The sequence below is a fragment of the Hylobates moloch genome, unplaced genomic scaffold (genome assembly GCF_009828535.3).
Source record: "Hylobates moloch isolate HMO894 unplaced genomic scaffold, HMol_V3 SCAFFOLD_4, whole genome shotgun sequence".
Taxonomy (NCBI): Eukaryota; Metazoa; Chordata; class Mammalia; order Primates; family Hylobatidae; genus Hylobates; species Hylobates moloch.
The window spans coordinates 18242588-18269026 of NW_026652279.1; the positions used below are offsets into that span (position 1 = coordinate 18242588).

The following is a 26439-nucleotide window of genomic DNA, read 5'->3' on the forward strand; positions in this document are numbered from 1 at the left end:
ATAAAATGCAACTATAACATTATTGATATTCTTAAAGGGAGACAACAGGATATCTCTTAGAGGAATGGAAGTACCTGTACAGGGCATCATGTTCTCAGACTCCTCACTTCAGAATCTGATTCTCAGCTCTGTGGACTTGGGAGACTGGGTTTTCTTAGCATTCTCAGAGTGGCTCAGATCTTTATGGAGGAAAACTTGCAAAGAAAATTTAGAAAACATTTACATATAAATCAGAAAAATGATATATTTACTTACATTAATTAATATAATATATTAATATGCTAATAATGTATTATTGCAATCTGCTGTTTTCTTTTTTCATTTACCATATACTTACATCCCTTATCCAGGATTCCCTGTTCTCAACCTTTAGTTCATTATCACCCTCCTCTCTTCACAAAGGAGACTTTTGAGACCGCTGCCAATGAAATTTTGATACTGCATTTTTATTTTATATCTGTATATATCTGTTTATATATTTCTGTGCTTTATACATGGAAAGTAACATTTTCTTTCATTTCTCCCAATACCCCGGAGCCAGTTTTCACCTCCTTGGGGGTGATGTCAACTCCATTGAGTTGAAGTTCACTTCATTGATGCCCTCCAGCATCTCTTATTTCCTTTTTTCCTGCTACCTGTCAGCATGAGATATTATATTAATCCTGCCTTTTTATTTTCTGTACTTTTGATCGTTTGACATCTAGGGTCTTGCTGACTCTGGACAGACTGCCCTTTCCAAAGTTAGGCAATTCTTAGAGATAAAAAAAAAAAAAAGACTCCCCTTCCAGCATCCTTTTCATATGCCTCTAATAGGCAAACCAAACAATCTACAACCCACATCCCAACCATCTCCTTTACTGATCTTTTACACTCCACGCCAGGTTCAGCTTGTCCTAATTATTCCAGGGCCAGGTTACAGACAACTAAAGACAGCCTCTGCACCCCAGAATCTGAAGAGATGATCCAACTAGCCATTTCTAAGCCTTCTTACATTGTATTATTTTCCATGGAAACCTCTATACAGGCTCTTGCCTATGTTTTTCTCTACTTTCTCTGCCTCTAGACTGAGCCTGGTGATTCCTCCTGAAACCCTGCATGGTGGGTCATGCACCCTCCTCTTGGGACCTGTGAGTAATAAACCATCTTTTCAATGGTAATCTTCTCCTGGTTTCTTGGGTTCCTGATACCTGAATAGTAATAAAACCTAAATTTAAAAATACCTATGTATCAGGGAGTTGGTTGGCCAGTATGGAATATGAATGATCTTGAGAGATATTTGTTAGAGTTTTGATGAAGCCTTGTAAATTCCCCCTGTTCTGCTATGAAAACACTACCAAACTCTTGTTCTTTTTACTTTTACTTTTCTTTTCTGGGTCTATGCAGGCATCTTTGTAGTTAATTGACTTTTTAGTAAAGTGTAACTGATTAAACTCATAGCCTTTGTTTAGGCTCCACCTGGTTCTGCCTTCTTAGTTTACCTTTTGAATGAAACCGAGTGTCCCCAAACATTTTCAGGCGTATATTTATGGTCAACTCCTGCGGCTATTTTGACAGATGGTTGACCTCATTCATTATATATTGAATCTTAGGATTCTCGCCTTTAGTATAATCTTATTTCTACATTTTTGGGGACACATCACTGAAACTTTCTGTGTTCCATACAAGACCTATACCAGATGTTTCTGCAGCCAAAGAGAAGTTTTTTTTGTTTTTTGTTTGTTTGTTTGTTTTTCATGAGCTAACACAAGGTTTGCCCAAAACTCAGCAGCAAGTAATTCCTTTCTTGTCCAGTCTGAAAAAGGGCTCTCTTTGTCATAAAGCAGAAAGAGACAATGAAAGGTTAGGTTCTTATTGCCCCATCTCATTATTGTTGATGCAAAACTAGACTAATTTGCTTGTGGTTATGGAAATACCTCCTTTAACCTTGGCGACTGAATCAGAAAGAATTTGTTTTAGAGATGGGCATTGCTTAACAGCATTTGGCAGTTGCTCAGGCTCAGCGTTCATCGTGAGAGTATGAGCCTTCTTTCTTTCTTTAGTGTAGTAATCTCTGCAGAAATATCACATGAAATATGGTGCAGAAAACCTTGAGCATGGTGGCTGGGATAGGGGCAGTGTGCTTTGAGTAAGGCTCTTCAGTTGGGACCTGCGTTTTCTCTGGAGCCAAGATACTTCTGACCTCAGCAAATGGCTTAACTGCTCTGATAAAAAGTGGATGATAATGATAACTCTTCCTTCTTTTCAGATCCATAAGAAGAAGAGGTTTTTTTGTTTTTGTTTTTGTTTTTGTTTTTGTTTTCATCTCCTGCTGTATGCTTGGTCTCTAAAAGTGACTGGCAGAGGGAAGACAATAAATATTTGTTGTTGAATGAATGAAGTGTTGTGGTGAGGGTTAACTGACATTATAATGCAAAGCTCTTGGACCAAGACCTGACATATCATAGGCCCTCAAAAGATATTCCTTCCAAAAAAAAATGACAGCAAAAACAAAGCAAATGCTTCATACTCAGTAAAGGGTTTGGTGATGGGTTTATAGGAAATTTAGTAATTTTAATATTAAAAACTACCATTTACGTCATCTGATTATTTATTCACCAAATATGTATCAAGCAATCACTAAATACCATGCATTATTGCAGGTCCTGGAGATTCAGAGGTAAACAAAAATAGCCAAATTAAAAGATGCCCACCTATAAACCTTTCTGCCCAGCCTAGCGCAGGTTAGAGTTCCCATATGTCTATCAGTGATCAATAGCTGTGGGAGAAGAAACCTGTAGAACACTGAAAAAAATAAAGCATTCAGATCATTAACTTTTTTATTAATCTTTTGCCATTTGTGGATCTATCAGCTTCTCTAAAACTCTGGAGATACAAAAGCATTATCTCTGAGACAATAGATAATTCCCAGGCTCTCCTCTTGATTGCCCACGTTTGCCTGAGAGAATTTCTCAACAAGTTGTTTCAGGTTATAGACATAATTGGCTATTAGTCATTGCAGTGCCATTGTTCATTGACATACCTCTCAGCATCATCTCTCAGCCATCTGCAAAGCAAGGTCCTGGTTTCTGATTAATCTTTGACTGGTCATTGAGGATATTGAAGCAGCTCCTGGTTAATTAGACCATTTTGTCTCTAACCTCATCCATTCTCTGGATGTAATAATAGTGATAGAGGTGGTAGCAATTATAAGCACAGCCCTGAAAACTTGCTAATCAGCCTTTGTGATTTGCCAGGGGTGCCATTGTTTAAATTGTTAAAGCCAAATTGTTGTGAGAGGTGGTAAGTGGGCATTTTTATCTCCAAGTCAATTACACACATTTAGTGAAACCTAAGGAGCTCGTAAATTAAAAGTAAATAAATAAATAGGAAAGCAGCATCTACAACACTTAGTGATGTAAGTCACACACATACACACCACGTACACGGTGATAAAATAGAGAAATGTGCACTTACGTAGAGAGGAAGCCCACATAGTGATAAGGGGTGAGGGCTCCTGACTTTACCAGCTGTGTGAGCTTGGGCAAGTAACTGCTTTCTGAACCTTCTTATCTGTTAAATGGAAGTAATATTAAAGCCTACAGGGACATTGAAAGGATAAAATTACATTAATATTTTATGTTATTTCATTAAACAATATTTTATAAGCTATCTCAAAGTCTGCTCTATTATGTGTGCTAATTATCTGGTAGTTACTATTATTCTAGAAAAGCATCCTATCCCCCATAACTCATGCACAGAAACAATGAATGTTTCTAATACTTCACATTAAAAAAATTACTTTTACAATATCCACAGGAAATTAGGTAAAAAGCAAAGACAGACAAGCTTAGCTCTTTCCACTGGACGTTGTGAGATGTGTCTAGTTGTGCTAGAGTTCAGGCAAGCATTCTAAGAGATGCTGGAGGGCAGAAAATGAAGTGAACTTCATTCTATGAAGTACTTCAGACTTGGCTTTCCCAGTATTTCCCCATCATCTCTCATAGAACTGCCTATTAATAAAAAACAAACAAAAAATCTTATTCCTTGATATGTTACCAAAAAAATATTCATTCAAGTAAGTTTGGAAACCACTGAGTATTACATTTCCTTGTAAAGAATCATAATCATTATTTTGGTGTTAAAAGGCCTGAGAAATCCGGAAAAGCTCTAATAAAAGGAATAAAAAGAATAGCTTTGAATCCTTTAACCTAATTTTTCCAAAATACCCGACACAACATGTGTTACCACACAAATTGTATTTTGAAAAAATGCTGGCCAGGCACAGTGGCTCATGCCTGTAATCTCAGGGCTTTGGGAGGCCAAGGCGGGTGGATCACCTGAGGTCAGGGGTTCGAGACCAGCCTGACCAACATGGTGAAACCCAATCTCTACTGAAAATACAAAATTAGCCAGGCATGGGGGTGCATGCTTGTAATCCCAGCTATTCGGGAGGCTCAGGCAGGAGAATTGCTTGAGCCCGGGAGACGGAGTTTGCAGTGAGCCAAGGTTGCAACATTGCACTCCAGCCTGGGCAACAAGAACGAAACTCTGTCTCAAAAAAAAAAAAAAAAAAGAAGAAAGAAAAAATGCTGAGCTACAACATAGTAGGTTGAATAGTGTCTTCCAAAGCATTCACACCCACCCAGAAAATAAGAATGTGATCTTCTTTAGAAACAGAGTCTTTGCAAATGTAATTTGTTAAAGATCTTGTAATTTGTTAAAACCTGGATTTTGGCTGGGCTTTAAATCCAGTGGCTGATATCTCTATGAGAAAAGAATAGGACATACAGATTCAGAGAAGATGGTGATGTGAAGATGGAGACAGAGATTGAAATGATGCATCTACAAGTCAAACAACACCAAGGATTGCTGGCAACCACCAAAAGAAACCAGAAAGTCACGGGATGGTTTTTCCTTCAGAGCCTCCAGAAGGAACCAACCCTGCTGACACCTCGGTTTCAGGCTGTAGACTTCTAGACTCCTGAACCATGAGAGACAATATATGCTTTTTTTTTTTTTTTTCCTGAGGCAAGGTCTCCCTCTGTCTCTCAGTCTGGAGTGCAGTGACACCATCACAGCTCTCTGCTGCCCCAACCACCTCAGGCTCAGGTGGTCCTCTCATCTCGTCCTCCCTAGTAGGTGAGACTACAGGTATATGCCACCATGCCCAGCTAATTTTTTTGTAATTTTTGTAGAGACATGGTCTCACCATGTTGCCCAAGCTGGTCTCAAACTCCTGGGCTCAAGCAATCCTCCCACCTTGGCCTCCCAAAGTGCTGGGATTACAGGTGTGAGCCACCACACCCAGCCAAATTTGTTGTTTTAAGCCACCTAGTTTGTCGAATTTGTTGCAGCAGCACTAGGAAACCAATTCATATTTCGTATTTTTAAGTGGCTATTCGAAATGTAAAAAAAAAAAAATGCCATGAAATATATCGCAATTAAAAACTTTGTTCTCTCTTCTGCCTATTTGTTTTGGTTCCATTTTTTGGCAATTTGAGGTAGATAGAGGAATTGGAACACAGAGGGGAGGAGATAAGAAGCACTGGCTGCTAAGTGAGTGATTAAGAGCTCACTCATGGCTCAAAAGGAAACTCTCCACTGTATTTTCCATTATCACTTGTGTTCTTGTCAGTGTAAGTACTTGCCACTTGTGAATCATTTTGGGGTTTGCGAAAAGTTTCTTAAACAGTCAACTTCTTCCATTCTACCACCACAAGAAACAAATAAAATAAATAATAGACAAATACAATAGCAATGTTTACCAAAGTTAAGTTTTTCTCTCTGCTTAGCTTTGAAATCTGTATGAAAATTAAGATAAAGGCCTACATTTTCATAGATAAAGTGCTATATAATTTTTAAGATGGAGTCTCGCCTGTTGCTGAGGCTGGAGTGCGGTGGTTCAATTTCTGCTCACTGCAATGTTCACCTCCTGGGTTTAAGTGACTCTCCTGCTTCAGTCTCACGAGTAGGTGGGATTACAAGTGTGTGCCACCATGCCTGGCTAATTTTGGTACTGTTAGTAGAGATGGGGTTTCACCATGTTGGCCGGACTGGTCTCGAACTCCTGGCCTCAAGATACCTGCCCGCCTCAGCTTCCCAAACTGCCAGGACTACAGGCGTAAGCCACTGTGCCTGGCTCAGCATATATTTTTAATTCAGCTCTTTGGAGAGCTGCATCTACTGAGCACTGCATGGGCTTGGTCTCACTGTGTAGGTGAATCTTGGTGGATGGAGTCCATCTGTGATATCTCTAAAGCTACAGTAAGAACAGCCAATGCCATGGCATCAAAGGAAGCCAGAGGCATTTGGACCCTTTGGGGTCTGGCAGGCAAATAAAGAAAAGACTAGATTTGGCCTGAGTCTAGTTTCTTCTCATCTGGACACTAGCTCATAGCTCATAACTGGGCTCTCTTTTTTTAAGCTCCATAAATGCAAGCATGGTAGCTTCTACTTCCTATGCACATGTGTATACAGAATTTGGACATGTTTTCCAAATTGTACATGTGATCACAGGCTTAAGTAAAATTTATGTCTCCCAAAGCCCTCAGGATTAGTTCCTCATTCTTTATGGAGTCTCAAGATAATTTCATGTCACTTTGGTTATCTCTCTAGCCCCATTTCTTGTCAACTTTTTCCTTAAAAAGAATAACTTGACTTCTCTAAATACTCCTTTATTTCTCTCAAGGCATATGCATTTACTTATCCTCTTTCTTTCTTTCTTTCTATTTCTTTTTCTTTCTTTCTCTCTTTCTTTTTCTTCTTTTTCTTTCATTCTTTCGTTCTTTTTTTTTTTCCCAAGGTCTGATTTTATTGCCCAGGCTGGAGTACAGTGACACAATCTAGGCTCACTGCAACCTCTGCCTCCTGGGCTCAAGCCATCCTGCCACCTCAGCCTCCTGAGTAGAGTAGCTGGGACTACAGGTACCACCATACCCAGCTAATCTTTTGTGTGTGTATGTGTATTTTTTGTAGAGACAGGGTTTCACCATGCTGCCCAGGCTGGTCTCAAACTCCTGAGTTCAAGTGATACACTCACCTTCGCCTCCCAAAGTGCTGGGATTATAGGAGTGAGCCACCATGCTCAGCCCGCTATTCTCTTTCTAAAAGAATCCATTCGCTCTTTTTTTCCCTATGATTGGGTTAGCATCATGGCTTCTAATGTTTGACTGAATGGTTTTAAATTCTACCCTCTGTGAAATGGGAAAATTAGCTTTTTTTCTGATGGAGTTTTGTTGAGATCTGAATCAGATAATAAATGCCAAGTTAGTACACATGACAGAGAATTGTCAAAAATATCATCACCCCCCTCATTTTTCATATCCCAGCTTAACTATCATCTGCACTGAAAAACACTCCCTGAATCTCACAAGATTCAATTAGATAAAATTAGCTGTAATTATTAGAACACCCCCAACATCAATTCCCTGAAATCCAGTAATTCCACTTCTAGAAAAGTTTGCTAAGAAAGTAATTCTAAATTTAGGAAAAACATTTATTATTGCATTATTTATAATAGAAAACAAAAATACGGAGCTACACAAACATTTTCACTTCATTTAGACTTATGAGTCATGTGATGGATTGTTAGGAACCTTCTGAATCATATTATTCCCTTAAAAATAAAAATTCACAAGGACAAATTAATAGCAGAGAAATTCCTATGTTATATTGTTAACCGAATATCAGCACAGATTAAAAATTGATGGGATAGTATAGAAAAAAAATCCTGGAATTATAGGTGCAAATATCCTAACAGTAATTATTTTGCAACGTAATAATTGGGTATTTTTTCTCTATTTTTCTGAGTCTTGCAAATATTCCATAATAAGCATCCATTACATTTATAATGGCATAAAGTAATAACCTTAATCTTTAAAAAATGCTAGTTGAGTAAATGAAACTTTTCCTGCATTTTCTTGCCAGTTCATGTCGCTGGGGAGTGTCACTTATTTCTCTTGTCTAACTGGTTCCCTATGGTGAAAAACATAGAAACATGTTGATAAAGAACACAAAGAAAGAATGCATGAATAGGACTGAGGAGAAGGAAAAGCTTGATGCATACTCAGCTGTAAAATGTTTGGGCCGGGTGCAGTGGCTCACGCCCGTAATCCCAGCAGTTTGGGAGGCCGAGACGGGCGGATCACGAGGTCGGGAGATCGAGACCATCCTGGCTAACATGGTGAAACCCCGTCTCTACCAAAAAATACAAGAAATCAGCCGGGCGTGGTGGCGGGTGCCTGTAGTCCCAGCTACTCGGGGAGGCTGAGGCAGGAGAATGGCGTCAACCCGGGAGGCGGAGCTTGCAGTGAGCAGAGTTCGCGCCACTGCACTCCAGCCTGGGCGACAGAGTGAGACTCCGTCTAAAAATAATAATAATAATAAAATAAAATAAAATAAAATTTTTACAAAGCCAATGTAACAAGTCAGGGAAACTATTTGTGTTCAAACATTGAAGTAAGAAAGACAGGAACCCAAATTCAGAACCGGCTGAACCTTGAAGGAATAAACAGTAAATGTCAAGGGCTTTTCTTACACAGGGAATGAACCAGTTTTCCTGCTCATAAAAGAAAACAAAAATGTTGAGTATGAGTCTGAAAAATATGAACTTCCTCATGTTTGTCATCTCCATAAACTATCCCTGTCATTTTATCTTTCTATTGAGGGGAAGATAATTTAGCATAATGAAGCACGGGATGCTATTTCATTTTCTTATTTCATATTTGAATTCAGTCTAGTATAATTATGGTGTTTATGAAGTTTAAACTGATGTACCAAGAGAGTAATAGGGAGAATAAGTGATCATCCACTCTCAACATGATAATGAGCATTTATTGATAAGAAAGATAACTTTACTAAGTACAGGAAATATGTAAGAGGTTTTATCAGCCAATAATTTTAATTTATGAGATGCTTTCATTGTGTTCCACTCAGAAAATATACATTTATTTCTAAATAAGTTAGTTTTAAAGCAAAATGAGAACAACAGCAGCAAAAATGTCTCACAGTTACAGACAGAGGCAAAACAAAAACAAAAATACCTGCCCCCATCTGTGAGAAAAGAGCTCACAAAGAACCAGGAAATTATAAATGAGCAGATTTGCCCTTGGCTGTAGGCAAGATCCCTGAGACAGTAATAAGAAATGAGGTTACCAAACATCCAGAGAGATATGAGCTGATAAAACTTAATCAGGCTAGTTTCACAAAGGGCAAATCTTCTCTGACAAATTTGGTGGCATTTTTGCAAGGCACATGGGGCAGGAGAAGTACGTGACAGGAATGAGGGATAGAATTCAACTTAAGAAGGTAGAAAGCCATTGAAAATGAGGTACGGTCTTAGCTTTCCAAAGAAGGCCACTTGGGAGATGTTTAACCCAAATGCATTGATTTCATTAAGATATTTATGTTGACAGTAAACATGAAGCATGGTTGATGGATTGGCATGCTTAGCAGTGAAACCATGGTAGCAAAATTATGTCTGTTATCATCAAATAATGCACGCTTGGGGTGCATATGTATGTTTACCATTCCAGATTTTTTTAAAGAGTATTCTCATCAGTTATTTGCAGTCATGCACTGTGTAATGACATTTTGATCAATGACTGACTCCCCCCATAAGATGGTGGTAACTTAGGATTATAATACCTTTTCTGTGTATAGATATGTTTAGATACACAAATACTTCCCAGTATGTTACAGTTCTCTACAGTACTCAGTACAGTAACATGCTGGCTGTGCAGGTTTGTAGCCTAGAAGCAATAAGCTGTGTACCATACAGCCTAGGTGTGTAGCAGGCTATACTGTCTAGGTTTGTGTAAGTGCACTCTGTGATGTATGTTCCCACAATGACAAAACTGCCTAATGACACATTTCTCAGAATGCATTTCCATTGTTAAGCCACTCATGGCTGTATTTACTTTTTCCAAATGTTTATGTTATTAATATATATAGAGAGAGCCAATGACATTTCAGAGAGACACAGTCTTATCTCGAAGAGGAACCAATGGGCCACACTGCAGTATCTCAATGATAATAATAGATTTTGCAGCATTTCTAGCATCTTTACTCTGAGACATCTTTAAAAAGCGCTTTTAGTTGTTTTGTGTACTTGACAGTAGGTTGTTATTTTTCAAAGGTTAATGTTGAAGTGTTCTAAAATTGGGAAAGTAATGGGGTCAAATACCCAGAAGTTCAAAAGAAAGAATTTGAGTTTCCTGCTTAGTTGGTCCCTCAGCGTCAATGTACAAATAGGCTTGTCTCTTTCATCTTAAAAAGATAAATAATCAAAACTGAAATACATACATACGAACAATTTCTCTACGTCCTGCTGTTGTTTCTGCTCACCTCTCCCTTCTCTTTGCTGTCTGACTTCTTTATAGAGTAACCTGTACACCGTTCCATAGTTTTATTTCAGTCCTCAGTTTATCTCAAGCTTGGCCTTTATGTCTCAGTTCATCTTGATTTGAGAGTGAAATTTCTCCCAAAGAAGAAACAAGAGACTTTCTGATAATCAACATTAGTGCCTTATTGCTGTTGCTCTTGTTTTTCATGGTTACTCTCTAACATATATAACTCTTAACATATGTAACCAATATAACGCTTAACTATATCCTCCTTGTTAAAAACTCTCCTGTTTTGGCCTCCCATTTGATGGATGGGGTAGGCAGAATAATGGCCCCCAAGATGTCAATATTCTAATCCCTGGAACATGTGAACCTGTTAGATTGCAAGACAAAGGGAAATTAAGGTTAAAAATTGAATTAAGGTTGCTAGTAAAGAGATTATTTTGGATTAGCTGGAGAGGCCTTTGAAGTAGAAGAGGGAGGTAGAAAAAGGGCCAGAGGAAAATGTAACTATGGAGGAATAGTAGAGTAATTTAATGTGAGAAGGACTCAACATGCTGTTCCTGATTTTAAAGATAGAGAAAGATGTCCACAATCCGAGGAACGTGGGCAACCTCTAGAAGCCGTATAAGGCAAGGAAACGGATTTCACTCCCGAGCCTCTAGGAAATGCAGCCCTGATGTCACCTTGATTTGAGCTCACTGAGACCCATTTTGGAATTCAAACCTGCAGAACTATAAGATAGTAAAATTGTGTTGTTTTATACCATTGAGTTTGAGGTAATTTGTTATGGCAACAATAGAAAAATAGTATAATGGTGTTCTGGCAAAATAGTCTCAACTTCTCATGCAGATCTTCCTCAGAACGTTTGGCTGCTTTCTTTCTTTTGTCAATTCCCTAGATGTTGACAGTCCTTGGTTTTCATCCTTAGCTTTCTTTTTATTCAATTCCATGCTGTTGCTGCCTTTTACAAAGCAATGCCATCAAACTCGGCCTCTTGCCCCAACCAGACTCCTGCTTGTAGCTACCTATCTACATCTACAAGTCCCTCACAAAATCCAAATTTAACATGCTTTATGATAGTTTTTAAAAGGGCAAAATCATCAATCTCAAATAATTGTAAATGAACACATGAAAGATTTTGTTTAACTCAGTGATTAATGAAGGGACCAGTAAAATGTTGCAACTCGTTCAAAGAAGAATCCAAAGTACCACACATGTGTAGGTGATAAGGAATGCTAAAATAAATGTATAAATAGATGCAGAACAGGCTTACCATGGGTAAATTGGATGGTATGTGAATCATATTTTAAGAAAGCTGTTACAAAACCAAACAAGCAAAAAGTTTGGCTTATCCATTAGGGAAAAATAGAAAAAAAAATCACCTGCATTTCATTGGACAGGGTTTATTTGCATTTCAATGACCAAAAATTATTTGCATTCTTATAATAGTTTTCTCCTCTTTACATTGTTGTAAAGTAGTTAATAGTCATTGAAAGGCCGGGTTAATCTTATGAAAAGTGAACTAGGCAGGGTACTCTGCAATCTTTCCATGTCCATATTGAAATTTTCACAAGTTTTCCTGATATGTCCTATCACATATCTCTAGTCCAAATACTTTCTCATTCTCCTGAAGATCATTTCACACATACATCCCTCTTAAACCTCCCATACTTCCTCTCCTATCATCTGTCTCAGCTGATGATCTTCCTACTTCCCAAGGAAATAAGAAAAAAAAAACAGAAGATAATTTTAACTTGCTTTCCACCCCACATGCATCAGTGTATTTTCCATCTGTCTCCACTTACTCTGCCTTCCCTCCTGTTACTGTGGATGGAAGCTTGCTTTCTAAGGCCAACCACTGCACTGTGAACTCAATGCCTCCCTGTCACCTCCAGCGTGTCACTCAAGGTATTGTCTTCTCTCTCTCCTGTATCATCATGTTCTCATGCAACTGAATCATGCCCAGAATCATGTCAATATAATGTAGTATCCCATCTCAACCAAATGCACCATTGACCCCATGTCTTTCTGTAGTACAACCCTATTTCTCTGGACCCTTTTATGAGAAACTCCTTAGACTTTTTTTTTTTTTTTTTTCAAATTCACTGTCTTGAATTCCTCTCTTCACACACTCCATATCCTCACACCATTCAAGATGTACACTCTACTCAGCAACTCTTGCTAGGTCCCCAGTGACCTCTTCCACATTGCTAAATGCAGTGGTATGTTTTTCGCTCATCTTATTTGCCTAGCTTCCCTATTTGTCAAAGCAGACCATTCAGCTTCTTTAATTTTAGATTCTAGTCCATCACTCTCATAGGACACTCCTACAACATTGGCTATTGTTCCTCAGTCCCTTTACTGGTTCCTCCTCACCAGTGTGATCTTTAGCTGTTGCTGTGTCTTCAGGATGGGTTTGGGGTCTTTGTTTGTTTGGTTTGTTTTGTATACACTCAATCCAATGACCTTAAAATGCATATACCTGCAGTTCATAATTATCTCCAGAACTCCAGATTCATCTATTGGATGCCACCTTAGATATTTTAGTAGAATGTCTAACAGAAACCTCAAACTCAACATTTATAAAACCAAACTCTTGGTCCTCCTCTCCACCCCTAGCACAAGCAAACTGTTCTACTTGAGTGTTTTCTCTCCCCAGAAAATGGAAAACCTATCCCTCCATTTCCTTAGGCTGAATACTGATACTCATTCATGATTTCCAAATTTTTCTCCAACATATTACAAATCTCATTGCTTCAATATACAAAAAGAAATCCAGAATCCAATTATTATACATCTATACCACAAGTACGTTGGTCCCAGCCACCATTATTTTCCCTTAAATTATATCAGTGCTGTCAGCCTAAGGGGTTTGACACTTGCTGTTCCTCTGCCTAGAAATTTTTATCAGTGCATGTTTTATTATCCACTTTTCTTTAGATCTCTGTTCAGATGTCACCAGACCAGTGATGCCATCCTTCACTGCCTTTTATAAAATAACACCTCACTTCAGCATTTCTAGCTCCCTTATCCTTTATTTTCCTCTATAGCACTCACAACAATCTCATATGCCCTCTGTTTATTTGTTCATTTATCTTATGCCTCCCTCAATTAGAATACAAGCACTGTCACAGACTCAAAGTTATCTGTTTTGTTCATTGCTGTATTTTCAGGCCCTAAGATGGTTCTTGCACATAGTAATCCCACAGATAAATGATTGTTCAGTAAATGAATAAAAAATAAATTAAATTTATATCTCCTTTCTCATCTTCTTTCATTCTCACTGCTCCTCATCTTTCTCTTCTCCTTCTTCCTTTAACAGCTAAGGACTTCAACATACATGCATTCTTGCATTCATCCCTAACAGCTGACTCAGAGTAATCTCTAATGCTGTCTTTGCCTCTTTCCTCACATCAAATCATTTATAATATATCGTTAGTATTGTGCCTACATACTTCAAAAAAGCTCTCACATCATTCTTGTTCTCTTTGTTCCTACTGACAATGCCCAATTATCTCAGTGTTTTCAAATGTTTGGTAAATAATCTCCTTGATCTGTGGTTTCTCTTTCCCTGTCCTTCCTCCCGTGAGTCATAGATCTAAACATATCATAATCTTGCTGAAAACCGAAAACACTTCCGTGTTTTCTAACTGTTTACATGTCAAATTCAGACCTCTGTCATATCATTTAAGGTCCTTCAAAACTGTTCTAAATCTACCATTCCATCTTTTAATTTCATAACTCTCCTACCTTCCAGACTAGTTATATTCTTTTGAATGACAGGTATTTTCATATCTTTATTCAAGCTATTCTTCTTCTTAAAACTTCCTTACTATAACTCCTGTTTCAATGCCATTCTTATTTTCATTCTTTTACACATAGCTCAAATGTTGCCGGTTTTGGCATTCTTCCAAAACCTCTAGGTAGAATTAATTGCTTCCTTCTCTGGGCTCTTTTAAAATTATATTTATACTTTTGGTGTAATACTTATCCTGTAATATTGTAGTTCATTAATTGTTTTCTTATTGGCTTGCCTTTCTAGAGTATATATCATAGTGATTTACAGTGTGAGTTCTGGAGTCAGTTTGCCTAGATTCAAAACTGAGCCTCACCACCCTTTAGCTATTTGATATTTAGCAAGTTATTTCCATTCTCTAAACCTCATTTTCTCATCTTTAAAATGGAAATATTAAAATCTGCCTTTCAGAGTTCTTGAAAGGACCAAATAAGATAATTCATGTACAAGTTTAACTTTATTCCTGGCACTTACTGTGCTCCCAAATTATTCTTATTTGAGTGTCAGCTTCTTGAATGTAATCCACTTATTTATTTTTGCATTGTCAGTGCATAAAGAAGGTTCAACACAGAGTTAGAGCTAATAAAAGTTAGTCGAGTTTACTTATGTTGGATTTATCACTGTGTGCTGGCAATATCTAGATAAGCAATGATGTAGAATTTTATTTTGGTCTGGCTTTAACCTAAAGAGATCAACAGAATGTGAAATACATGCTAATGAACTCTTCTTATTATAATTTACTTTATGATCTGCACGCCACTTCCAATATGGCATATACATTTCAGGCAGGTTTAATGCTTAACCTCAAATCACAAGATCACCATAGATGTCTGACTGGACTGAAATACTGCAGATCTTCAACTTTATACCATGTGTATACCATTAGTTCATTCTGCTAGAGTAACATAAAAATAACCAGAATGATTCCATTATGTTAAAAGCACCTTTCACATTAAGAATTGTCTTCTCAAATGTCTACTGCATGTAAGAAATAACAAGCATGGCCACTGTCAGGTGACTGTGCAGCTCCTCTTCTTCACATCTTTGGTGTTACCTAGAGTAAGAGCCCACTGATTGTCAGTCCATAGGCACAGTCTAGCTTTGCATCTTGTGAAGTGAGTGCTGATTTCAAGTATGGCTTGAATCTAACTGATGCTTGATGTTCAAGCTTTATTGAACATATACTTTTGAAATAATTCCAAATACATTTGTTGAAAGTATTATTATCAAATGATTATTACAATGAAAATTTATTTTTATTACAATTTAAAAGGCAACAATTCAAAAATCAGTCTCCCATCCCAGCCCTTAATACTGAGCAACATCAGTGTCTCCAGTTGTTGGTTGGACAGGTAAACCTGTGAGCCCCAGCACCCATCAAAATCAGTGTCTTTATACCTGAATTAGTATTTTTTCCTAGTACAAGCATTCCTCTTTTCTTTATTCCTCTGTTTTGAAAAACAACAAATCTCTGAACAATCTTTAATGTTTCCTTCTCCTTTAATCATGCACCCACATTCATTTAACTGGCAAATTACCTTTTACCTTTGCTTTCAATTCTTGCTCCCACCACCTTAGCAAGATGTATCTCTCTACTTAGACTAGTATAAGGATTTCGTAACTATTTTTAAAACTCTAGCTTTATCATCTTTATTTTTGAACATAGCTGACAAAGTTTACTTTTTTCTTTTTTTCTTTCTCCTATAAAGTAGGTCTGACATATCTTCACTGCATAAAACCCTTCAAAAGATAAACATCAACAGGCAGTGGCATCTCAGTTCAGAGCTTGATCTTTTGATTTAAAGCTCCCATCCGCCTCTAGTTCTTAAGTAGGACACTTGACCTCTCTAGAATTGCTTTTCTGTTTTATTTTTTTTCTGTAAATTAGGTAAACATTTCTCTAAGTATTTTTTTCTATTTTAAAATTTTCTGACTTGACTGGAAGTTTAAAGAAAATTGGTAAAAGATAAATACATGTGGTAAGGGGAGGGAGAAGGAAGAAAGAAGGGAAGAGAAGAGAAGGGGAGGGGAGGGGAGGGGAGGGAAGGGAAGGGAAGGGGAAAAAGGAAAGAAAAAAAAGGCTTAACTCTTTATAGAACCTGCATTCCAAGAAAGATATTAGGTGAGTTTAGTGTAGGTTAAGCTCTGCAGGTTAAAGAGTATGAGTTTGAAAAACTAAGGTAGAAGCTTGGTAATAGAAGAAAAATAGAGCCAGGGAGGGTAGAGCTTTTATAGTACTGAAAGTATGCAGAACTCAAGTGGATGTATAATTTGTGTCACTCTGAACTTGGAGTCAAACCTGGATTTGAATGCCAGCTCTGGACTATTAATGAGGATGTGATTTTGAGCTAATTATTTAATGTCTTTAAGTTTTAGTCAGGTTCAACTGCATAATTTGCGGACTCCAGTACAAAATGAACATGTGAGGCCCCTTGTTCAAAAGGCAGAAAAAAATTGCCATTAAAGGTATTAAAATATAAAATGTTTTCTTACTTCCCTGGTATCTTTCTTGATCTGGAATGATGTTTTTTATTTGCGTTTTAATGGCACTTTCCTTTTGGGCATGGGAATACTTTCTCAGCGACCCTCACATGCCCTGGGGGCCTTGCCCCACCATTCAGTGTAAATATGACTCACTGCTGACCCACTGACTTCCAGGTTCTCCCTTTCATCAGCTGCCTAACCAATATGCAATGCCCCAGCTCACAGCCCCAACTCACACAAATGAAAAATCCTCAAAGGCATTGCAACATTTGTGCAAATTAGACTTCTGCAGTAGAAGATATTCTGGAGGTTCCAGGAGCTGGGGTGGGGAAATACATTGGGAGCAACAAAATTCTAACACAGAAAGATCTCAGGTACTTTATATCTGGGTGTGATCTTGGCCCTCTCTAGTCTTATCCCTGGGTGAAACCTGAAATTTACCCAGGCTCGTAGAATGTGATTCAGGTAGAACCAAAAATAATATGACTTTTAGTTCTGTGTTCTTTTAGATACAGGCTTTCTAATGTATGTGAGTTTCCCTTATGATTTCCTCTAAAAGCCCAGGTTGTCTGCACTTTTGTAGTTCTGGAGAGGAAAAGCAGCGAAACACTGGTCTCTTTCTATGGTTTATTTAAAGCTGTCTTTCTCAAGCCTGTTTTAGTTGTAAGAAACAGAAACCATACAGTTAGTGGTTCACATAACCTAGAGGCAGATCTCACTAGAAACTGAAACCAAAGATCTAAAACTTCAGGGAATAAAGCCTCTCTCCTCTAAATTACTCATTCTCTCCATCATTCTGTTCCCCCCACCCTCTCTCTCTATCATCTACTTATCTCAATTTCTGCCTTTGTGTAGACTGGTGTTCTCTACCTCTTCATGAGTTTTATGGACGATGGATATTATAAAAGTTATGAACATCCTCATCTCTGCTCAAGCAATCAGCAGAGACTAGCATCTCTTAATATTATATCTAAATTCTTGGGAGAGAGAAACACCAGAGCCCAAGAAGAACATATTCACTTCTCATCCAGTCAGCCATGGCCCAAGGAATGCCCTAAAGCAGATTGAACATGCCTTTAAGGATCTCCACAGTTTAAGAGTTACTTCTCCATGAAATGGTTCATGGGCCATTCAGAAATGCCAGAATGTGACTGCATTAGAAAAAAAAGTTCTCAGTATTTAGGGAATAATAATGAACGTTAGATACTGGTAGATTAGATGTAATATTGCAGTCAGATCATGGAATTAACTTTTTAATTCCATAGAAGATAATGGAGGAGGAAAGGTAGGGCAGAGCCCTGTATGCATTTTCGACAATAATGTACACTTTTCATTTAATTATTACTTTAGAAACATTTATTTTTCAGTGTCCACCTATTCCAAAGTTCTCGCCTTACTGCCAAATAAAACTTTTCCTTTTTTTTTTTTTTTTTTGAGATAAGGTCTTGAACTCCTGGGCTCAAGCAATCTGCCCGTCTTGGCCTCCCAAAGTGCGGGGATTACGCGTGTGAGCCACCATGCCCAGCCTCCCTAATAAAACATTTTGTAGCGAGTACCATTATAATCATTGGTGATTGTATAGTAGTATGTGTCAGTATGTGTCTTCAATACGTTTACTCACTAATTGTTACAGTGGCTCAAAAATACCAACACCATTCTTATTCCCAAATACATTCTTAAAGCAAAAGTATTTGAAAATGCATTTTGATTTCTTGTTTTTGATATCATATTGTCACATGTTTTCAGCAGTTCCTGTACAGAAAACCAAAGTTGTTCTTTTTCTGATAGTATAGACAAAACAATAAAGACTTGCTGTTATTTAATCATTTCATTACAGTGTGAGGAAAATCTAACAATTTACCAAAAGATATTAAACAATTAGTTGAAACTAGACTTTTTACTTACCAAGTGGTATAAATTCAAGCTCCTAAAAAATTGATAATAAATATAAATGAAAAAAATGAATGATATCAACTGACTGATGATAATTCAACAAGACCTAACTTCTGTGTCTTTCAAAATGACCTAAAGTTTGTTAGAAAAATATCTTTAAGGTTAAGTTTCTCATGTATCAAACGGGAACAGAAATGTGCATCTCACAAAAGGCATCACAGGGGTTGAATTTGGAAACTGCTGCATGTATATATTTTTTGAAAACCAGTAATAATTCTCGCAAATATAAGATATTATTAAGCCAAGTTATACCCCCAATTTGGACTACATGAATTTTATTTTCTTTTATTTTTTTTATTATTATACTTTAGGTTTTAGGGTACATGTGCACAATGTGCAGGTTTGTTACATATGTATCCATGTGCCGTGTTGGTTTGCTGCACCCATTAACTCGTCATGTAGCATTAGGTATATCTCCTAATGCTGTCCCTCCCCCCTCCCCCCAACCCACAACAGTCCCCAGAGTGTGATGTTCCCCTTCCTGTGTCCATGAGTTCTCATTGTTCAATTCCCACCTATGAGTGAGAACATGCGGTGTTTGATTTTTTGTCTTTGCGATAGTTTACTGAGAATGATGTTTTCCAGTTTCATCCATGTCCCTACAAAGAACATGAACTCATCATTTTTTATGGCTGCATAGTATTCCATGGTGTATATATGCCACATTTTCTTAATCCAGTCTATCATTGTTGGACATTTTGGTTGGTTCCAAGTCTTTGCTATTGTGAATAGTGCCGCAATAAACATACGTGTGCATGTGTCTTTATAGCAGCATGATTTATAGTCCTTTGGGTATATACCCAGTAATGGGATGGCTGGGTCAAATGGTATTTCTAGTTCTAGATCCCTGAGGAATCGCCACACCGACTTCCACAATGGTTGAACTAGTTTACAGTCCCACCAACAGTGTAAAAGTGTTCCTGTTTCTCCACATCCTCTCCAGCACCTGTTGTTTCCTGACTTTTTAATGATGGCCATTCTAACTGGTGTGAGATGGTACCTCATTGTGGTTTTGATTTGCATTTCTCTGATGGCCAGTGATGAATTTTAAACCAGACTTTTCTCTGAGTGAAAGTAAAGGAAAGCAAATGAATTAGCATTTGTTGTGTGCTCGTTTTTGTGCCTGGCATAATGTATGTTGCTTAATATGCATTATTTCAACCAGGTTTTCTTTTTTTTGTGCAGGAGATAGGGGGTTGGAAATTTTAAAGAGATTTTATGGGGATCTGCAAAAAAGTCATTCATATTCCCACCATCAAAAATTAAGTTACCCTCTCAGCATATTTATTTCCCATCTCTTTTCTTCATTTTTAAAAAATCTGATGGTTCTTTAATATAATGCATTTTTATTTTAATCATTCAAACTATAAAAAATTATGCAAAGGAAATAAAAAACCTATCTCCAATAAAACTTTCTCTAAAAATAAAAATTATTAATATTTGGTAAAATTATAGTCATCTTTATATATAAATACAGAGAAGATATAGTGTATTCATGTATGGATAGATAACAATGTAGAAGAATACAAATATTTTATAAAAATGAGATCATACCATAGACATTACTTTTAACATCAAGATTAAATTTTATTTTAGTATAAGAAAATAGAATAAAGCAAAGTAAAAATGATGAATAATTTGAACTTCTAATAAATGATTTGAGACAAAAAAAGAAATTTTTTTAAATGATTTCTCTAAGGTTAAAAGATACAATGAATGATACAAAGAGGTCAGAGTGCCTTTGTTTGTAAATACAATAATATTATATGTATAAATGTGTACATGTATGTATCTATAGACTTCTTGCTTTGAAAGATGATACTAGCGCTCATATATTTCTAATTATATTCCCTCATTGACGTCTCATTTTTCTATTTTCTTGTTTATCTTATCGAGCTGGTAGCATTTATATTCTGTTCTATAACTAAAACTAGCAGAGTTCTTACATATAAGTTTGTGTTTGAATGTATTCTGTGTGTGTCCCATTATTCCTCCTTCATTCTCAAGATCTGCATTTTGATTCATATTTAATTGAATGGATTTCATCGTTAAGTGATCTCTTTAAGAATAGTCATGTTATTTTTCATATTAGCTTTTATATATTAGTTTTTTTAACGTTCAAATTGTTCAAATGTGTTTGTTGGGTTATTATTATTATTATTTTTTGAGACGGAGTTTTGCTCTTGTTGCCCAGGCTGGAGTGCAGTGGTGTGATCTCAGCTCACTGCAACCTCTGCCTCCTGGGTTCAAGCGATTCTCCTGCCTCAGCCTCCCTAGTAGCTGGGATTACAGGTGCCCACCACCACGCCAAGCTAATTTTTTATATTTTTAGTAGAGATGGGGTTTCACTATGTTGGCCAGGCAGGTCTGAAACTCCTAATCTCAGGCAATCCACCCGCCTCTGCCTCCCAAAGTGCTGGGATTACATGCGTGAGCCACCGTGCCCGGCTCAGATGCCGTTATATTTGAAAGACGTATTGGTGATAATACTCAAGTCACCCTTTCATTCGGAATATTTATAGACTTTTCTTCATTGTCTTGCGGTATAAAATGGCACTGTTTAAAATCCCAGCTTCTTCTGAGTATTCTCTATCACTGTGTGCGTATGTGTGTGTAATGGAGTCTTGCTCTGTCACCCAGGCCATAGTACAGCAGTGTGATCATAGTTCACTGCAGCATGAAATCCCTGGGCTCAAGCGAGTCTCCCACCTTGTCTCCCAAGTAGCTGCAACTACAAGCACTCACCACTGCTAATTTTTCTTTTCTTTTTGTTTTTGGTAGAGACAGGGTCTCCCTATAGTACCCAGGCTCGGTCTCAAACTCTTAGCCTCAAGTGATCCTTCTGTCTTGATCTCTCAAAGTGCAGGGATTACAGGCATGAACCACTGTGCCCATCCTTTCACTCTTTTACTTAGCTTGCTATTTCTGCCCAGTCTTAAAGAAGCTTCCTCCTGATGTTCTTCAAATGTTAGCCACTTAGTCAGCAAATGCTTTGGTGTTGAGTACTCACTCTTTCGAATATTTCTGGAACATGTTCTTTCCATTTATAGTAACTTTTCTTAATGGTATTTACTGAGAGATGTGTTTGATTCTGTAATTCAGTGACATCAGGGATCTTTAGTTTGAATCATCTTTATCTATGTTTCTAATCCATTACCTTCTCCTCATTGTTTTATTATCTGTGCTTTTTTCACATTATGTGAGACAATTACAATCATCTCAAAATATTATAGCAGTAATGTGACTTTCAGTGGGTATCTGTTTTGTTGCTTGCCTATTCCAATTGATTTATTTGTTATTTATTGATGTTGCCTGGGTTACAATTTGTATCCTTAGGTTCACGGTCTCCAAATTTATCTGGTTCTATTGTCTGTGTATTTTTTTCATATTGGCATTGTTATATTATTTTTAAAAACTCATGCTCTTATTCTATAGCATAAAACTGTTCTGAGAAATTCCCTAGGTTTTCTTGAGTTATGTTTTCTTCTAGACTGAGTATTTTTCCTGTCTTGGTCATGCCATGTTTTACCCTTTTATTTCTGCAATATATTTGCATAGTTACTATTCCATTTCTTTTCATATTGTTCATGCTTGAGAAACTGTGTACAGGAAATTCACTTTTTACTTAATGGGGAAATAAATTTTTTGAACTTTCTTTTTATTATATCTGGAAACAATTTTTTTTTCTCCTTCTTAGCTCCAGTTTGGAGACAGGATATTCGCGAGTACCCACGTTTTGTAGCCTGAGAGAATGATGGGGCCAAGGAAAGTTCAGCCTTTTTAGGATACCTGGGTGCTTCTCTCTATCCTGAGATTTCTTTTTTAATGAATTGTAGCAAGATTATTGTTGGAAGAGACGTCAGTATACTTCACTGGAAGATGTAGCACTTTTCTAATGGGCTTCAGAGGCTTCACCCCTGAGTGTATGGGCATGACATTATTAATTGGTTAAATAGAGTCAGCTTTACTATCCATATTTCCCCACTTTACTTTTTTTTTTTTCCTAGAAGCCCTCTTCCATTGCTCTTCAGCCAGAAAGAGGTAAAAGAAAAAGATAAGACCTTTCCATCTGTGTACATACAAATCTGCTTATCTCCAGATTTGGAAGTTATAATGAGAATTCTCAGAATGCTGTTATTTCACCAGTAAATGCTATAGGGTGTGAGGATGACATTAGGAAATCAAGAACTCCTTCCCTTCTGTGAGCCTGACCAGACTGTTTTTACTCCACAGTTGTTTTTGGTTTTTTTCTTTAAGTAATTTTGTCACGATATGTTCCTTTTCTTTTCAGGCATTGTTAATTTCTGTTTGTTTGTTATTTGTACTTACAATGTTTCACACATTTCATTAGGCACTGATGTAAGAAAAGTCGGTAAAACATCTTCAATACACTTGCTCAATCATCATTTACAGGAACACTAAGATACACGACATAGCATCCTCCTTAACAGCTGAGAAATCAGAGAACGAGAGTGGTGAAGTAAATTGTCCAGCACTGGGGAGCCAGTAATTGACTAGGCTAGAATTAAAACCTCTATCTATCTACACTTCTAGGTCAGTGATGAAAGGTGCCGAAATTACAATTTTAAGATGAAGTTAATAAAAGAACTTATTTTACCCAGTTGCAAATATTTTAGAAGACTAATGTGATGGAAGCAGATCTGAGTGGATGGTGAAAACAATGGAGAGGGAATCAGAAAGCTAAAGTTTAATTTCTTGCTCTCTCTTAAGTCAGACGGTAAATTTGGAAAAGATGATTCAACTTCCTGGGTTTCAATTTCCTTCTCTGTAATAATGATGATGGATGATCATGATGATGCTGATGATTGTCATAATTTGATGACTATATATCTACCCGTTATGAGGCACAATGTGACATATTTTATAAACAATATATTATTAAATCTCAAAACAACCATCTGATATAGACATTGCATCTATTTTAATAACAAGGACACAGAAGATTGCTTAAATCCCCTGAGGCCCATTTGATTCCAGAGCACACGTTCTTAACCAGTAGCTCTATTGTCTTTCCAACCAAGAAGTCTGACCTGAGTGGTCTGTAAAAGATCTTCCATCTTTGAGGTTCTCTAGTACTGTGGTTGATATAGAAGGAAATGACTATGGGTTAACACAGGAGAAGCAACCTCACACATCACTCAAGTACAATTATGAGAGTTACAGACTGGATTTCAAATTAAGTCCTAACATGATCAGGTTTATGCTTGATGTTGTGCATTGCACTGTAGGGGAGAAAACATAATTTCTTTTATTTCCCTTTTTAGATTTTTGGTTGAGACACCTTCCTACAAACAAAAATCAAATTAACAAAAGAAAAGCAGAAATTTATTAACACATGCTGGACCCATCATGCCGAGAGACATCAATTCAAAAGTATTTTTCTCAAGGCGGCGGCTTGGGGTGATGTTTCAATAATATTTTATCAAAAAGCCATAAATTCTACATAGTAACAAGGCAAAGGAAAGAACAGTTTTAGTCCTTTAAAAGGTGGGAAAACGTGAGAGGATAGTGAAATCTGTTCTCAGATTCCTGTGGTGCCTGCTGGTGCCTTCTCTGGGCTAATAGCAAGTGCTGTCGCCAGTAAGGAAGCATGGATGTCCTGCCATCGAGCAAACAGAGGCTGAGGCCGGGTGTTCTGCTGCCTTTTCAAGGCCTTTAACTCAACAATCCTCAATATGTGGGGAAGAAGTATTTTGGTTTCTTTCAAGACATTAAAAAATAAAAACCACAAAATTTCAACTTACACATGAGTACTAAGCTCTTCCTCATCCTGTTCCCCTTCCCTTTCTTTCATAGCAATTTAGTCCAATGCCATGAATTGGAGCTGAGTGAGGTAGGCATCCACGTGCATGTGGGAGAGCAGAGCCACAGCAGCCCAGACTGAGGTGCTGGAACCTGAGAGGGGTGAGAGAGGCATCCATGCGGGGCAGGGGTTAGGACAGTGGTGACTTGGTGTGAGTGGCAGAGCCCAAGTAAGGTGAGAAGGTCATGCCTGTAGTGGGGTGGCCTGGCAGAGAGTATCAGAGCCTGAGGAAGGGGAGGAGGGTTCCATTGTTAGGGCAGGGTGTTGAAGGCAGAAGCCTGGAGTCTGGTGTTGGAGCCGAGGAGAAGGAGGGTGGTTTCTGGGGGAAAGAGAGCTCCCGTGTGATCTGAAAGATGTGAGAAAGCGAGAAAGCTATCCATGTGGGAATATGTCTGTGTACCAAGTGTCAGAGCCCAAGTGGGGTGAAGGAGGACATCCACACTGAAGGCAGACCCTAAACAGGGTTAGAATCTGAGTGAGGTGAGCAGGGAGGAACCACCCAGCTAGTGGTGTCAAGGCAGGTGTAGGAGTAAAACTGGGAGTGGACATCAGGACCTGAGCAGGGGAAGAGGATACTGACAGTAATAGGAGACTAGTCACGTACAGGGGAATTGAGCGAATGCATAAATATGTCAAAGATAATGGGCACCAGGGTTCTCACAGTCTAAATGGGAGTTGCAAATGTAAACAGAGGAAAACTATAAATCACCATAAATGAACACAACACACACATATAAAATCTACGCACACATACAAATCTGCTGAGAGGCTCAGGAAAATGAGTACACTGAGCATCCTCATGATGGTTTCTAAATACCAGTCTCTAATAAAGGAAGCCAGGTATTTTTGTTTTGTTTTCAACAACAACAACAACAAAAATGGCTACTTTGCTGGCAGAGCAGGTGAAATACAAGATGATCCTGGAACTCTTTCTTGTATCAGAAAGGAAGAATTCAAAGAAGGGTAAGGACATGCCAAAGGGCAAGCCATTTGAAAGCATCAAATAAATAGCAAATGTATTATAACTCATTTACCAAAATAAGAAAGCTTGGATTCACAGCGATAAAACAGATCATCCTCATAGAAACATATGAATAAAAAGTTTAAATGTCCAGTGAGGCATATTTGCATTGTCTAAAGTCCCTAGCCACAAAACACTAATTATAAAGAATAAAGGATACTTACTTTTATACTGGAGAAGTCTGACAGGTACCACGTTAGTCAAATGATTATTTAACTTCAAGAGCAATGGGACAAATAGAAGTCTTAACCTTCTACCTGACAGAATGCAACATAAAGAGCACAGCAACCTGAATCGAATTGTAATGAAAGTGTTTTATTACCTCCAGTGGTGTATCCAGTGAAGGAGGAGGGGATAGATGGAAAGAGGGCAAGACAATGGGATCAGTGTACTTGTTGGCTGGGAGAAGCCCTTTTAATAGTGATGTTTAAAGCCAATTTTTACTGCTTTTATTATTATTTTTAAACATCTTTATAGACCCTTTTATTATATGTGCCCTTGGCTTATGGCTCCTACACCTACAGGGAAGAGTTTGTGACTTGCCATTGGTACCTGACTATTCAGACAAGCCCAAATTAGGTGAAACTTTACCAAATAATGCCTTGTGATTTAAAGTCAGGGAAATCAAGGAAAGACTGGGGAATTGTTTCAGATTGAAATAGACTAAAGAGACATAATTAAGAGAGGCCGTGCATGGTGGATCGTGCCTGTAATCCCAACACATTGGGAGGCCAAGGTGAATGGAATGTTTGAGCCCAGAATTTTAAGACTAGCCTGGCAACATGGTGAAACACCATCTCTACAAGAAAACAATAATTAACCTGGCATGGTGGCAAAAATTAACCCAAGAGGGCTACATGGGAGGTTCACCTGGGCCCAGGAGGTTGAGGCTGCAGTGAGCTGTGATTGTGCCACTGCACTTCAGCCTGTGCAACAGAATGACAACTGTTTCAAAAAAAAAAGAAAGAAAAGAAAAAAAAATTATCAACTGGATTCTTTTGGTGTAAAAGATTTTATTGGGGGCCAGACACAGTGG

At 37.7% G+C, this 26439-nt stretch overlaps 1 protein-coding gene across 5 annotated transcripts in view; it reads left to right on the forward strand.

Annotated features, from left to right (window-relative positions):
- CNTN6 (contactin 6) overlaps positions 1–26439 on the forward strand; it is a 356073-nt gene that overhangs the window by 108229 nt on the left and 221405 nt on the right. Inside the window, exon 1 of one of the 5 annotated variants that reach the window (XM_032149520.2) lies at positions 23888–23979. The exons of the other annotated variants lie outside the window; for them this stretch is intronic. The gene's annotated coding sequence lies outside the window, so the exon portion shown is untranslated. Of the gene's footprint in view, positions 1–23887; positions 23980–26439 lie in introns of those variants that run through there. 5 annotated transcript variants of the gene reach the window in all.